The following is a 13188-nucleotide window of genomic DNA, read 5'->3' as shown; positions in this document are numbered from 1 at the left end:
TGCAGCTCTTACAGTGAAATCAAAATTTTAATTACGAGCTACATTAATTATTGGCATACAACTTTTTCTGTATAGATCAGATATGCTTGTGTACTTGTCTTAAACGTTAAATAAGAAACAAAATTTGCGTGTCAGTGCCAACAAAAAATGCGTCACTTGTTATTTTCGCTTGGTTCTGTATCAATATGTCAGCTCCACGTTGGTACCGCCTCACCCCTCGCGCCTCTTCGAATCTTTGAACTATAACGTAAATTATCCACCAGTTTATCGAAAGAAGTGAAGGCTCCTTCGTGCTTGTTTTCCCACAGTGTAGCAGTTAGGATCATTAAAGCAATGCCGACGTGGAAGCAAAGAAGACGCGATAAGTATTTTTAACGGAAACTCAGACCGTAGTTAGATACGCGGTGGATCCTTGTTCGAGGATAAACAACCTTGGTTGTTCTGCTTGGCAAGACTTGGCGAAGCAGGAGCCAGACCTTCTTCGGCGCAGAGTCACTGCTCCCTTTCTTTTTTTTTCGACGGCTACGGCGTAAAGTAGCCCGCACGGGAGGACGCCACGTGGCCTGTCGGGTCGGCCGTTGCCAGCAATCGTCAAGGCACTGCACGTTCTTTCTCGCATACCTGCGTGTATTCGCACGCTACGCCGCCCACGTTTCGTGCGAGAGAGGATTTGATGCTGTCGCGTTGACGGGCCCTCTTTACATCGTTACGGCGCGAATCAAGTGAGGAAAGAGAGAAGGAAAAAGTAAATGAGGGTTGAAAGGGCAAGAAGCGAGCATCTAAATAGAAGAATAAAACGCAAAAGGGAAAAAGCCCGGAGAAGAAAGACGCATCAGTTAAAAGCAGCGCCCCTACAGTCACGGCGCACGTTCGCGGCTGGCATTCGCCGAACGCGGCGCATGCGCACCGTGCGGCAGTAGGCTCGTGCATTTCTCGGCCAAACATAGCCGCACACAGCAGCACTGGGGAATAATGCGGGGTTGACAAGGTGCTATGACGAAATATCTCGCCGGTCTCGCGCTCTCATCCCCTCCTGCCGTGGAATGCCCGCGCGCAGCGCGAGCAGCGGCCGGGACCGGAGTTTTATTATGCGCATATGTAGCCCCGCATAACTAAGCGGTTGGCCTTGGGTGGTTGCGGACCACCACGCGTCTCCTTTTCCGTTTGCCACCCGATGGACACTGCTTGACAAACTGTGACAAGGCGGCCCGCAGACGTCCATTCGCGGCAACTTATCACGGTGGTCCCGCACGAATTATGTAGGCACACGTGTCTGCTTGTTCTGAATTAAGACGGCTAAACACCGGCACGGCGCGTGCGCGCCCAGTACGCGCCGCGCAGCGACGCCATCCAACATTTCCACTGGCTTTCGCCCCGCTGGGACGGCGGCACTCGCTGAGTGCGCGAAGCTGCATGGCTGGGAGTCCTCCGCACGCTATGCATTACGCGGCCGGAGGCTTTACACGGCCTCTGTCGGTGCTACGGGAACAGAGTTCATCGCGGTCGCTGCGTCGCGCATAACTCAACCTTCCTGTGAATGCCAGCGTAATGCCATTTATTCACGTTTTACGACAACACCTTTCGCCACGGGCGACACTTGCCCGAGTGGTGTTTAAAACACGTTACCTAAATATGCTAAACTCTCCTCGAAGGAAGCGTGTGTGTGTGTTTTGCGCTTATACGAAGCAGCTGACACCGTGGTGCGTGCTTTGCGGCTTGTCTCTTTCAGCCTGAAGTTTGAGAATAATATCCACGTGAACGTAAAGCAATTTTCGGGCGCTTCGAAAAATTTTACAGGAGCGCATTAGGTGGAGTTGCCGCTAACGCCCATAACGTGACATAACCTCGAGAGAAATATATTTAGCTACCTTCAGTGCAGAAGCGGCACGTACATATCAGCTGAACGCTCGAGTGCTTTTTCTAATTCTGGTGTCGCAGTGAGGCTTGTGTGGCTTTCTCTGTACATGTAAACTGCCTTATCCCTTACGTCCTCTCCCTCTTTTTCTTCCACCTCCTTACTGTCAGCTGAAGGATAGCCTGCTTTACATAAGACTGATTAACATCACTGCATGGCTTTCGTTATTTCCCCTCCCTCCATCTCACGTCACCAGTGCCGGCTGAAGTGCCCTGTGAAATAACAGTTTGTGGGACGGGGAACTCTTGCGTTTGTTTTGAAACATTAAAGGATGAACGGCTCGCTATCTGTAAGACGCGGATTACGGCGACCACTGGGGTTTTCGCTCAATAATGTTCGTGCGCACAGGACTTGTCGGCCGAATCTTGCGTGCGCAGTGATGCAAATAGGCCATACCACGCGGGGCCTAGTTACTTAGGTCTGCCGGTAAACATCGACAAGGAAAAAGAAAACGTCCTGACTGAGACTGAAGTGAAAGGAAAACACAGAATAAAAATTTTAAGTGATGTGTAATCATTTCGGTCACCAGCGTCAGACATGCGTACATATATACTCACGCTGATGATTAACAGAGGTCGTGTGCGACTGACTGGGACTAGTGATGAAGGGGCAATTCTCAACGACTATGTTCACACCGGAAAGCGCGATCATTGAGTGGTTACCAGGCCTGAAGTATCTTGTCTGAAATGAATATTATCGGCAGTGGTGCCGTTCGCGAGCTCCCACCTGTTTTGGCAGCAAATATACTTACAGCTTTGGGATTAAAGGTCACGAAAGAAATTATAGGTAAGCAAATGTACGACAATTTCTGTGATACACTCCTACAATTCAAACGCGAATTTCAGTTTCCTATCGCGCACATGCTTACCTGTCGCTATTTTTTTTACTTCTGTTATGTTCGCGCTGTCTTCGCATATTTTCACAACAATCTTGTTGCAACCAACTGGAAATTTACCACGACGATGGCAGCACTGGCAGCATGGTCACCGACGAAAAAGAAGCAGCAGCGGAAATGCGCCTCCGCACACCGGAATATACATGTAAAGTAAGCGTTCGCGTATTCCGACGTTCTTCGAACTCCGGCGCACGCTGCTGTTTGATTCAACAGCTTCCGACTCCACTGCAAAGTCGATACTCTACTAAACAAATGAGTCTACAAGATTAGACAGCGAGCAATTTCAGTACTCAATCGAGTCCACTCAAGTGGTTATTTCAATAAGCAAGTGAGAACATAAGGCTGTGGCGGACAAAAAAGGCGCCGCTGCACAACGATGTAATTTCACGTCAATTTCAACAACATTGGCACAGTCACTGAAGTGAGTGACGCCTGATTAAGACGAATATGATCATGAAGAACGTTGTTCAAGAGCGAAGGCACAACGCAAGGCAGCGCTGAACAACTTACTAACAATCCGGACTTTATTCCGAATGCATACAGACCAGCTGCCAGGCACGCGTCTGTGACGTCTACAAAGTTCTATAGAGGCTGTGGCGCTCTATAAGAGTTCCGGTCCTGCAGCACCACAGACATCGTGCAAAGATCGCTGCTTGAAGTTCAGCAACGCAAAACGAGCAGAAGCTTTGGATACCGTGTGTGAAAGCACAGCATTGACCCAGCCAACACAGCACCGGTGGTGAAATATCATAAACAGCTAGGCTTCCCGATTCCCTGCGGCGCCGCGTTTCCAGCAATGAATAAATCCAGTTGGGTAGCCAGAGTACCACCAGCCCCTTCCCTCCATAAAAAAAGAAAAGAAAGGAAAGATAATCTAGACTATTTCCTGGAGTACCTTTGCGAGAAGTCCTCTTTCCGTGCGCTTTTATCTGTTCCCCCTCCAAGTGACCTTTCTAGCTTTCTTCGATTCTCCAGACTGTAACCACCAAAGTAGGCGGTCTTAATCATTTGTAAAACCTTTTGATCATCATCACCGCCAATTTCTATGTCGTCATCATCATCCGTACGTTACGGAAACCGCATTCAACTTAAAATGGTTTCTATTGGTATAAACGACCAAAGAACCTCTTTATGATATACGCTCGAAAGGAGCTAGACCAAAAGGCGGGGTGAATTCTTTATCGCTACCTGAGAAGCGTCGGTAATGTGCGTTTTCTCTCTCGGCTTGAAACTGAACTTCCTTTTCTGGTACGGCACATGCTGATTACACAGTCTATTTTTATAAATATCAGTTTGACACTTAGCGGTCCGACTCGTAAACAATGAGAAACCGCAAGAAAACCGAGTCCTGATATCTAAGTTTGTCAGCATAAGAGTTATTAAACGTGTTTATTTCATTCTACTGCAGAATAAAGTGCACTGATTTACAATGGTTTTATATTTTTTCTTTTGTAACCCGTCAGGCCATGTGCGGACACGGGCGCGCAAAGCGCGCCTTAGTTGCACGAGAAGCGTCGGCCGACATCAGAAACGCTCGAACTGTTTCTGCATGATTTTGCCCTTTACCCCTGAAGGCCTTAATAAAGTTTTCTACTACTACTACTACTACTACTACTACTACTACTACTACTACTACTACTACTACTACTACTACTACTACTACTACTACTACTACTACTACTGTACTCAAGGTCAGGAGGCATTGGTTTGCGGATAAGTATACACAAGCGCCATGTAATTCCTCCCCACCTCTCGGGTGGCCCTTCAACGTTAATTTAGGAGTAACCTTTCAGATTGTTGTATAACTTTGAATTCATTCATTCATATTTTTGGAGCCGCACTTTAATGACGGAGAAAAGGTTTGTGGTCAACATTTAGACCTCCCCTGCACTTAAAGCGACAGAAATCTGAGTACGTAGGTAAGGGTCCGTGGTATACGAAGCGCGAGGTCGTACGATACTCAGACACAAGAATAACGACAAGGACCACACAGACGCCGACTAGTGTAAACTGAAAGGTCGAACAGTGACCGTAAAGAAGGCAGACACGAAACTTACGTGCGCGTGCTTGTGGAAAAAGAACGACAACGCGTCAATCAGATACTCTACGCACTCTCAAGAGATGAGGACATAGGCACGAAGAGTCACAGGCCTGCGCGGCGCACGCAGCACAGTCAGTCACAGCGTAAGCTGGAGGAGCGGCACTTAAGGAGCTCCATTTTCGGCACCACGCATCACAAGGTCTTCGTGGTGAAGTCTATTCGCGTAGTTTCCACGAGAACGATCTGAACTGTCTGCCCGGCGTCGATGGCAAGCTGTGGCTTCTGCTGCAGATAGTCCTGCTCCCTGCACAGCGATCTGCTGAGCCCGCACAAGTAACTTAGCGCAATAATAACCAAAGACATAAGAAAGGTGGACAAGGACAAGACTTGTCCTTGTCTACCTTTGTTGTGCCTGTGGTTTTTATTGCTCTAAGTTATTGCGTTAAGTGTTCAATCAAGGAAAACCAACTAGCCCAACAATCAGCTATTCCAGAATGCTGAGCGTGATGTTGCCTGGTTGCAGCCGTGCGCGTAGCTCTACGATTCGCTTCTTCAGCAGCGGTTCGTACCATGTGAGGAGGCGCTATAACGTCTACCGAAACACAGGTATCCAGACTACGTGGCGCACATGTCACATCCCTTGACCCGTGGCACGTACGTTGCTGTTGACAATGATGATGTTAATAATGGTTTATTGGCATCTCCTTTGAAACGGGGTGGTGACAAATAGCCACCTAGCCTGCTTGAGTTAACCAGGTGCAGCTACATGCAGCATGCAACTGCTACATGTCGGGACACCTGATGGAATATAACGAACTGCAAAGTTTGTACATATCGATGCTACGCGACGCGCATGTCACAGCGAGTGTCAAGCGGCACGATACGATGCTTATGATGATGATGAAGATGAAGCAGTCACCGAGTCTGCTTGAATTAATCAGGTATGGCATAAATGTTTTTCATTACATCAATATTTATACATCTCCCTGATCTTCTTTTTCTTCCTCGAGACTTCTCTATCTACATTGTACCGCTAACTCTGCAACTGCTACACGGCGTGCCGCCTGATGTAATAATATGCGACTGTAATGCTTAGGGCGCACGTATAGACGTTACGCGTCGCACATTTCAAATCGCAAGGCAAGTTGCACGATACGGTGCTGATGATGACGATCATAATTCATTGGCACGATCTTTGAAACGCGGCGGTGACATAGACACCTAGATAGCTTGATTTAGTCAAGTGCACAATATATATTTTTCTAGCGTTCTTGTATACATCTTAAACTTTTTCTTCCTAAAATATTTTTTAACTACCTTGTACCGCTACCTGTGCGTCTTCTACATGGTGTTCTACCTGATGTAATAATATGCAACTGGAATGCAAAATGTGCTCGTATCGACGCTACCCGGCGCGCACGTCACGTCGCGCGTTTCCTCAAGCGCCAGGACGTTACGGCCATTTTTTTCGCTGCACGCTAGCAAGCGCTGGCGTGGCTCATAGAATGGCGGGCACCATGACAGTCACACACAGAAGAGGCAGCGTTCATACTTTGGGTGGAAATGTTGGTTCCACTTTAGAATGGTGGTAAGAACAGGCACCTCACAAAAATGGGATACCAGTCCGGTTGAATATCAATCCCTCATAAACATGTTTTAGGTGCATAGTCACCTGGATGAAATGCAACCTTGTAGGTACAACCGGTTCGGCGTTGCGGTCCATCAATCGCGTTTTCCACAAACTGTGCATTCCCATGAGAAAAAAATCATGTCGAATGTGCATTATCATTAGAGGTCGGGAGCAGGTATCGCACGGTATGGCCGTTGATTTCAAACTCTTTCTTTGAAGTCCGTTGGAGGACATCCCAAAATAGCATGTCGTCTTTGCAGTTAATGAAAGAATGTTCAGTTGTCTTTGGCACATCACAATGACGTCAGTTAACAGAAGAAACAAAGATACCCTTTTTCTGCAGCCATGTATTTACCGGTATGGTTTCACTATAAAGCTTTTAAAAGAGTGTTTTGCAGCAAGGGGATATATGTATTTTACGAACTCGTTTCAGTACATCGTGGCCTGGCCATTCAATGTATAGTTATTGGTAAAATGGAGGCGGAAACAGCATGGACAGTAAATCTTTGCATAATATTTTACGCGTCACGGAGTACAAGTATTCAGCGGAAAACCGAACTGTCAGGAAACGAACTGCCAACTAAACTTCTTGCATGAACCTCCACAAGCATAAACGCGAAGAAAAAAATGAAGAAACAGCTAAATCAGGTAAAGCGTTAACAAGGGTGACTTGCATGGATGACCTAATTATAGGGTGCGAAGTATCGCGAAACAAGAAGAAACGAGGCACTATTTGCCGCACATAAGATTACTGAGTCCAGCCCACCCTCACTAACTGGCCTAAAAATATTGTCTCACTTCATAGGCTCAAAAGTGGAAGACGATACTTGGGTTGCAAAATTTCGGTGAAAACGTTGAATATAGAGCCTGGCACAATGAATAACTTGCAATACGTAGTAAATTTTTGTTGCCAGAACCTTATTGCAGGCTTCAGCTTTTCCGAAAATAGAAAGTCGGTGTGGAACGAATGTGTAAGTAAAACTCTTGCTTGGGCTAGTTGGTTCATGCTTGAATGAGTAAAGACCAAGGCGCAATAGACTAGGACAGGCCAGGATAGACCTGGTCTATTGCGCTTTGCTCTTTACTCATTCAAGAACGAATGTGTGGCCGCCATTCTATGACAATATGCGCAACTGGTGAAAGTTTTCGGGTTGCATGCTACTGTAATAAATACCATGAAAGGAAAAAAAAAAGAAAAACGCTGGCGGGGCTCAGTGGTAGTGTAGCTGACTTCCACACAGCGGCCCGGGGTTCGGTCGCGGGGGAAACTGCGAATTTTTTTTTTTCTCATTCCCGGCGATAGCTTCTACGGACACCGGTGGCCAACCGAAACCGCCAACCGAAACGACTATTGGAATGAGCCCATTACTACTTACGCTCTAGAAATCTTCATGCAAGACAATCGAGAGTCGGCTTACGCAGATGCCATCGCTATAGCTAATATATCAAGCCTAGACAGCAAGACGCACTTCTTCGTCCCTATACTTCTGAATAGAGCATCACTTTTTTTTCTTTTGCAATTCTGCTGCAAAATTTGAAGATAGTAAAGTTCTATTCATACATGAATGACGAAGCGCGTCTTGTGTTCGAGGCGTGGCGTATCAACACGCGCAGTCAGCCCTCAGTTATCTCGCATTAAGAGCAATTGTCATGCGTAACCCGTTATATTCCTATTGTGCACACGCGTATCCATGGTACACTGGTTGGAGCTACCTTCCCATGAGCATGCGTAGATAGTTTTTTATCATCCTTCTATTCAACCTTTCAATTGATACATAATCAGCGCTTGTGTTGTACGTATCTTCTTGTGTACGAGTATCGTATATACGGACGCCATTTCATCTCTTTCGCTGATTGGAGACTAATCGCATTGTCCTCCAATGGAGCGCAAGTGCTGAGATTGATTGATAGCGAAGCACCGTAGATCGATACTCAAGCACCGTACGTTGGTTTCGATTGATATATTGTATAAAATGCCCCTAATTAGATAATACTGAGCAAGGAAACAAGGACAAAGGGAAAAACAAATGGCAGCTCATTACTGCGTGTTCACAACTATATTTAAATAAAGTTGGAAGTCACCTCCGTCGTATGTTATACTTCGTTTTCTCTTTGCATGTGCTGAGAGCAGTATGAACGTTTCTTAGTCGTGAATCAAATCACGTAATAAATGTGTTTAAAATTGTCAGCCCATTTTCCTTCCATCACCTATCGCTGGTCTTTGTCATTTGTGAATATGCTTTATTTACTGGGTAAATATACCTTCGTTTCTATCCCATCCAGGAATCACTGCACTTCTAGTAATGCATTTGTAGATATGCAATTGCCCTCTGCCGCCATTCATCGGCGTCGTTACCTTGCGATATGTGTTCCTTTAAATACAACTGTTCCATTCGCCAGCCGCATACAGATACAAAGTAAGTTATAGTCTATCGCTCATATACGTTGTTTTACTAGCAAGATACAGAGGCAATATCGTATCTGTAAAAAAACCTACGCCTGTTATACACGAGGAATTCGGAATTATGACCAAGAATTTACACAAGAAAATCAGTAAAGCAGAAAAGTTCTTCGTGTCCTTTCCTTACCAATTTGAAACAAATTTAATGCAATTCTGGAAGTACATTAGGTTCTACGGGAAAGCTGATCTCTATTTTTTTTACTGTAATTCCAATGATTGAGTGGAAACATCAAACTTAGATAAAGCCGACGGTTTTAATAATTTCTTTGCCTTTGTTTTTGCACGAAGGCAAAAATTGAACCCTCACCCAGTCCGGCTAACACGAATACTGACGAAATGGAATATATAATAGTTGATGAAGCTGGTAGTGAGGTTCTTGAACGTTTACACTCTATACAAAAGGCGGCCCAGGATGGATTGCCATTTGGACTGTTGAAGCTGTATGAACGAGTCGCTTCCTGAAATTATTGTTGTGGAAATCGCTAACCACATGCTGCAAATCAGTGAAAGTTGGCCGTGTGGCGTTCCAGTAAAGAAATCTCGTCCTCGTAACCTAGTCTCCCACTATTGACGACAAAGTGTGTCTCTAGTTGACCGGTGCTTTCCCGTCTCCTGCGGATTTTCGGTTTTCTCGGCGTTTATCTGCGGGACATCGGTCCCCCGCCGGCGGTCAGGGAAGTGGACACTTCCCGGCTTGCTCCAGGCCCTGGTCTCGCGTTCAACGGTGCCATCGCGGAAGCATAACAGTCAGCTGAACGATGCCGCCAGTGGCAGCACGGAACTGTAGTCGGCCAGCGGAAAGGCTCCGAAGACGGCGTCGAAACTGTGCGAAGCCGCAAGGCGAAGCGGAGGAGCCTAAGGACACATTCGCCTTCAAGTACGTCGACAGTACAGGATACGAGCCGTCCTCGAGCTCCCGCCATACTCTTCATGCCGGTGGTTCCGTCGGACAGTTTGCGCCACCTGAGTAGGCAAGCTGTCTCGACTTACCTTGAAAGGTTAGTACCAAATGAGGTAACCGATATATGAAGTAACACTCGAAAGAATATAATCGCCGTAGATGTCCTGCATTCAACCGCTTTTGAAATCTTGCGTACAGTAACTGATTTGAACGGGATCAGAGTGCGCTCCCAGATTCCAGTCAACATGGATATAGCAACAGGAGTCATCTACGATGTAGATGTTGCAATACCAAATGAAGACTTGCCTATCCTAGTCAAGGCAGCCACTCCTGATGCTACCATCATGCAGATATCTCGAATTGGCAATTCACGCTGTGTGAAGATAGTTTTGAAGGGCAACACCATACCATCTAATGTCAAGGTGGGCCATTTTCGCCACCCCCTAAAACCGTTCATTCCGAAACACCTGCAGTACCACAAGTGCCTTCGGCTGGCTACGACAGATGCGTTTGTAATAACGCGACAGTGTATGCGCGCTGCGCTGAGTCCCACATGACGGAATCCTGCCAAGAAACTGTATTTAAGTGCAGAAACTGCATGGGATTGCATGAAGCCACGTCGAGAGATTGCTCCCGAATCAAGAAGGAGTGGAGTATACTTAAGGAGATGGTGAAGGAAGGCTCTACGCACCGGGAAGCAGCCGTCTCTGTCAAAAAACGATGCTTCCGTCACCACCGGTGACGTTCGCCAAATAAAGCGAACGGCCCCCCACAGCGCCAACCTGGTACAGCAGCGTCGTCACCTCGAATTGTGGAACAGCAGTCATTGCGCGAGACCAGACGCCACGTTATGAACGACAAAGAAGGCCAGAAAAGGGCTTATGGCATTGCCTGACCTGCTCTGCCAAATGCACGCCTACCTGCTGAGCTTGAGCGGCGTACATCGCCTTCATCGAACGTACCTCCTGCTTCCGACAAGTTGCCTAAACAGCATGTGCAGGTGGTTGTACTGCTGAATTCGCTAATGGCTGCGATTCGCACACTTTTAGGAAATGCACAAATTTCGACTGCTCGATGCGCTTTACAAGTACAGGGTACTCTCGCTTCAGTGCTTGAAAGCTTGCATTAGAAACATGGCTCGCTCACTTCTGCAGAAGCGACCCGTTCAAGAAATCAAGAATGCCTCAATCCTTCAGTGCAATGCGAGAGGCCTGAAATCACGTATTTCAGATTCTGGTCAATTTCTATATGTAAATCGGTTTCCGGTGCTAGCTATCTGTGAACCAAACGTGACAAACATGCTCAGACTATCAGGATACGAATATTTTGTTTCCGCCACGTGTGACAAAAGCAGCAAAATCCTCGTTTGTTCGCAAGGAGCTCACCTACGCGGCCCAGGCCGTCCCTCCACATGACGACAAGCAGTACGTATGCCTCAGCATAAAGAACAAGAGGTTCTCCTTCACACTCATCGCTAGCTACATTTCCCCATCAAGTCGTTTATACTGCAAAAGGCTTGAAAATGTTTTGTTGACGACCTCCAGACCTTGGATAACAAAAGGAGATTTTAATGCTCATCACGCAATTCGGGGAAAATTAAAAACCAATTTAAGAGGCAGGACTATTGTATATTTTGCTTTGGACCATGACCTCTGATTTTTGAACGACGGCAGCCCAACATTCTTGAAAGGGTCGTCGTACAGCAGCTGCCTAGATCTTAATTTGGTGTCACGATGCCTTACTTCGAGTGTCTACTGGTTTACTGACTTGGGAACACGTAGAAGTGACCATATTTCTACTTACGTTGCCATCAAAGGTCTAAGCAGCATATGTTTTCCCGTATGGTCTCTCGAGCGATTGATTGGCCTGCATTTGAAGCCTTTGTGAATGCTGAATGCAAGGGTGGCCTTGCGCGTAACGTAGATGTGATTGTGGGCGCGATGCATGCTGCAACGCGCTGCTTCTCATGATCAGTTACTCGCGCGGACTTTGACATTGAATTATAAAAGACTTCGAGCAGTACGTCGGAGCGCTGAGAGGAGATATAGAGGCACAAATTCAACTCTACACCTTAGGGAGGCCAGGCGCACGCAGAAGAAAATACGTCATCGCATGGACAAATTAGACAACGAACGATGCCAATCACTTCGTGACTCGTTGGACCTACGCAAAGCTCTCTTTCTCGCGTATGGCGAACTCTCCAAGGACTTCACTCTTCTCCTCAGCAACGCCACCCCTTTAAGCCACTGGCTCTCCACCAAGGCTGTCGAGAAGTCGATGTTGGGGAAGAGTTTTGTGAGGCCATTGCGGGTGACAGAGAGCTACTAAAGAATCTTCAATTGTACGGAATTCCCTTCATGCAAGTTTCGGCAACGGACGAGCCTCTGTTCATGGCAGAACTGGAGGCTGCTCTAGCCGCTTGCAGGCGTTCCTCTTCGCCCGGACCCGACAATATCACGTACGCTGCTATCCGCCACCTTGACCATGAAACACAAGCGATCCTGCTCCGTCATCTCAACGTCTCATGGAGTGACGGAGTTGTTCCTTCTGAGTGGAAGCGTAGCCGTCTTGTCCCATTCTTAAAGCATGGAAAGTCTGCCCTTGAACTGACATCATATCGACCTATTGCTCTCGCCAACTGTGTTGGCAAGTTGATGGAAAAGATGATTCTCACGCGCCTCGAGTGGTTTTTTTTAACATTACAATATTTATCCAGACGCGATGACAGGATGACAAGTCCCTGATCTTGCGTTTTCGATTCAACCGCAGAAATCATCCAAACGCCTCTCTGTAGCGCTATGTTTAGATGTGAAGGACGCTTATGATAATGTTTGTCACGAAGCCATTCTTGACGCGCTCGTGGCTGCTGCAATCGCAGGCCACGCTTATCGATGGATTCGGAGTTACCTGTCTAAAAGGAGCTCCTTTGAAGTCACCGAGGATGGTCAAACTTCCGACCACTACATGTACCAGCTGTGGAATTCCACAAGGCGCCGTTTTGAGCCCGGTTTTGTTCAACCCGGCTTTAATTGGACTGGCGGAATTCCTTCCACAATCGGTCAGTCTGTCAATTTACGCGGATGACATCTGCATCTGGGCGTCAGGAGTAACTCGACCGCAGGTTCGCGCAATGCTACAAAAGGCTGAAACGATGACGTGTACTTATCTTCACAGACGAGGCCTCAGAATTTCAACAGAAAGGTGCACATTAGTCGCCTTCACGCGAAAGTCGATAACAGGATACCCGGTGTATATTAATGGCCAGCATATCTTGTAAAAGAAAGACCATCGATTTTTAAGGATGATTGTCGACCGCCATCTCTCCTGGAGCTGCCATGTATCCTA

General features: G+C 46.9%; 1 protein-coding gene across 1 annotated transcript in view; it reads left to right on the top strand.

Annotated features, from left to right (window-relative positions):
- Nucleotides 1–13188, top strand: part of LOC142573239 (uncharacterized) — a 209540-nt gene that overhangs the window by 84998 nt on the left and 111354 nt on the right. The window lies entirely within an intron of this gene.

Source organism: Dermacentor variabilis, chromosome 1, assembly GCF_050947875.1.
Source record: "Dermacentor variabilis isolate Ectoservices chromosome 1, ASM5094787v1, whole genome shotgun sequence".
Taxonomy (NCBI): Eukaryota; Metazoa; Arthropoda; class Arachnida; order Ixodida; family Ixodidae; genus Dermacentor; species Dermacentor variabilis.
This window is presented reverse-complemented; position numbering and strand designations above follow the sequence as displayed.